Source organism: Peromyscus leucopus, chromosome 19, assembly GCF_004664715.2.
Source record: "Peromyscus leucopus breed LL Stock chromosome 19, UCI_PerLeu_2.1, whole genome shotgun sequence".
NCBI lineage: Eukaryota > Metazoa > Chordata > Mammalia > Rodentia > Cricetidae > Peromyscus > Peromyscus leucopus.
The window spans coordinates 26,071,056-26,074,773 of record NC_051079.1 but is presented as its reverse complement, the minus strand read 5'-3'; positions in this window follow the sequence as shown (position 1 = coordinate 26,074,773).

Here is a 3,718-nt window from a genome sequence, read left to right as displayed (position 1 = left end):
GGGTTCACTTCCCAGCACCCACATGGCTTCTCACAACCGCCTGGCACTCCTTTCTGAGTGGGTCCTCTGCGCCTGCTGAATTGAATTGAAAATATAGTCTGAAGTAAGGACCCAACCTCATCCATCCCGACGAGGATAATCTAGGTGTCACCAAACCATTAGTTGAGACTATAGTGATCTCCCATTTAATGCTATCAACACCACTTTCATAATCATTGTATATAGACACATTGATTTATTTCTGAGCTCTCATTTATTTTATAATGATGTTTATATTGATTTTTATTTCATTTATATTTTTGTAAATATTTATATTGATATTTATTTTATATTTTCTATTGCTCACTAGCTTACACTATTATCACATTGTCTCTATTACCATCGTTTAAACAATAGGATTTGAAACTAGGAAGTGTGAGTTTTCTAACTTAGTTCTTCTTTTTCTAAGCCTTTGTCTCCTTTCATGTTGACACCAGGCTGCAGCCTGTTCCGAGTTGCTCCCTGTTGCATAAAACAGTGGTTTTTCCGGCTGTACAAACAGCATTTGACTTCATTCTGTGGGCAAACACGGAGGCTGATGACTCTGCACCTTTTGGGCACATAAACAACAGCGTCTGGGGGGAACCCATGAGGCACAGACTGGTAAATAAATTACCCATAAAAGGATGCCACCTTGTAATGTATCAAGGTAATTTGGGCCCAGGGATATATTAAAATCTCAATAATAAACCAAAGCCTGGCATGGTGGCACAAGCCTCTAGTCCCAGCTCTTGGGAAGCAGAAGCAAGTAGATCTCTGTGAGTTCAAGGCCAGCCTGGCTTACAAAACAAGTTCTAGGACAGCCAGGGCTAGGCAGAAAAACACTGTCTCAAAAAAAACAAAAACAAAAAAAAAAAAAATTGGAAAACCAAGCCTGAGAACTTTTCTTTCTTTCTTTCTTTCTTTCTTTCTTTCTTTCTTTCTTTCTTTCTTTCTTTCTTTCTTTCTTTCTTTCTTCCTCTTTCTTCTCTTTCTTTTCTTTCTTTCTTTCTTTTTTCCCCCTCAAGACAAGGTTTCTTTGTGTAGCTTTGTGCCTTTCCTGGAACTCACTCTGTAACCCATGCTGGCCTCGAACTCACAGAGATCTGGCTGCCTCTGCCTCCCAAGTGCTGGGATTAAAGACGTGCACCACTGCCTGCCCGCAAAGCCCAAGGATTTATCCAACACTTTATACTAAAGTACAAGTGTAACACCAGGGCCTGAGAGACAACCCATCTGTTAAGACACTAGCTGCCTTCCAGAGGACCTGGTTTAGTTCCCACAACACTGCTGTGCTATGTCCTGTATGCTATGAATATGTGTTGCTCTGATTGATTGATAAACAAAATGCTGATTGGCCAGTAGCCAGGCAGGAAGTATAGGCGGAATAAGCAGAGAGAATTCTGGTTGAAGGAAGGCTGAGTCAGGAGATGCTAGTCCACCATCCAGGGAGCAGCATGTAACGGCACACAGGTAAAGCCACAGAACACATGATGACACATAGATTAACAGAAATGGGCTGAGTTTAAGTGTAAGAGCTAGTCAGTAGTTAGCCTGAGCTAATGGCCAAGCAGTTATAAATAATATTAAGCCTCTGTGTGTTCGTTTGGGTCTGAGCTGCTGCAGGAGTGAGGGACCACAGGGGCTGGGTGGGTCCAGGAAAACTTCAGCTACACAAACCCACAACAGGACTCATAGCCATCTGTAATTCCAGTTCTAGAAAATCCAATGCCCTCTTAGGGCTCCAAGGATACCAGACACACATGGTACCCAGACAAAAACACAGGCAAAACACCCACAGACATTAAAAAACAAAACAAAGCAAAAGTACAATAGCCTTACCTGGACCCCATAAGAGGAAGACACCAAACACTGAAATGTTGATGGCTGCCACTGATCTGTCATCTGCCCATCTGATGTGTGTGTCAAGAGACTGACAGACCCCTCATATCTGTCTAAGGTTTTCTGCTTGGCCAAGTGCCCATTGTTGGCATGGCCTACACGAATTTCTGTCCATCTGTCTACACATTTGTTTATATTGACCTGAGTCTGCCTATAGGCACTGGAGGAAGCCCTGAGAGAGTGAAGTCCTGAGTGAATGTGTATTGTTGACATGGGCACAGCCATGACAAAGACTTGGACCCATGGGAAAGTGGCAAAGGCCCATATGGGTCAGACACACAATTGGCAAAGCTCTTTTTTTAGTTAGGGTTATTCTTGCTACACCATGAATGAAACACCATGACCAAAAGCCACTTGGGTTTATTTGGTTTATGCTGTTCATCATTTAAGGAAGTCAAGACAAGAATTCGAACAGGGCAGGCACCTAGAAGCAGGAGCTGATGCAGAGGCTATGGAAGAGTGATGCTTACTGGCTTGTTCCTTGTGGCTTGCTCATCCTGCTTTCTTATAAAACACAGGACCACCAGGCCAGGAGTGGAACCACCCACAATAACCTGGGCCATCCCACATCAATCACCAATAAAGCAAATTCCCTACAGGCTTGTCTGTAGCCTGATTTTATTGAAGTATTTTCTCAATTGAGGTTCCCTCCTCTCAGTTAACTGTAGTTTGTGTCAAATTGACCTAAAACTAGCCAGAACCTCCTGCCCATTGTTAGGGGCCTTGAGAACATACATCCTTGTGTGGATGACCTTAGGGCAAAAACATCCAGTCTTTCACCATCAAATATGGTCTCCGCTGACATTTTTCTGTACACTTCATTACCACCAGAGGAAACTCCCTAGATTTTCCTCTTTGTTGAATGTTTTTCATGGAAGGTGTTGGATTTTGTCAAAATTTTCTTTCGAAGCTATTAAAATAATCATAGAAAAAGTTTATTTCTCTGATGTGGGGTATGAGAGTGGTTTGAAGAAATTAAGCCAATCTGAGTGTTGTGGCGCATGCCTATAATCCCAGCACTTGGGAAACAGAGGCAACAAGACCAGAAGTTCAGTGTCATCCCCAGCTGCCATAGTGACTTCAAGGTCCATCTGGGCTCCTTGATAGCCTGTCTCAAAACGGAAAAAAAAAAAAAAAAAAGCACAAAAAAAAGAAAGTTGAGGCAGAAGTATGGATTTATGAGTCCCAGGCTATCCTTAGCTACATAGTAAGACTAGGTCTCAAAGACTAAAGAAAGTCTAGGGATATAGTCCAGTCAGTAGAAATATTGTCTAACATACAAAAGGCCCTAGATTTGAATACCACCACCACATTAACTGAGCACACACGTGTCTGTAATCTGTACTGGAGGGATAGATGAAGAAGGATTAGAAATTCCAGGTTGGGGGGTGGTAAGATGTGGACACATGTCTTTGGGCGTGGGATAAGTAGGCCCTTTCTGTGTACCCAGATTTCATCAATCCTCGAAGGCCTTGTATGACATTAATTAATGATGTCGTCTGAGGTAGAGTATTCTAGCCCCAAACTTGGTTAAGTATACCTTCTTTTGCTTACAGGAGATTCTGATTATGGAAGGTCTTCTTTAATTATCATGTTTATTCCTTTTGACAACTGTAGCTGCAAGACGCCTCCTCTCTAAAAAAACGCAGACATGACAGCAGGCATGCAGCTAACACGAGAGTCCCGGAAGCTCTCACCCATCTCAGTTGGTCCATCCAGAGGGACTGTTTCCCAGACTAGGTATTTACCCACGTACCATCTCCCTTCAATGATGAATGGCTTCTGTTGGCTCTTCGTC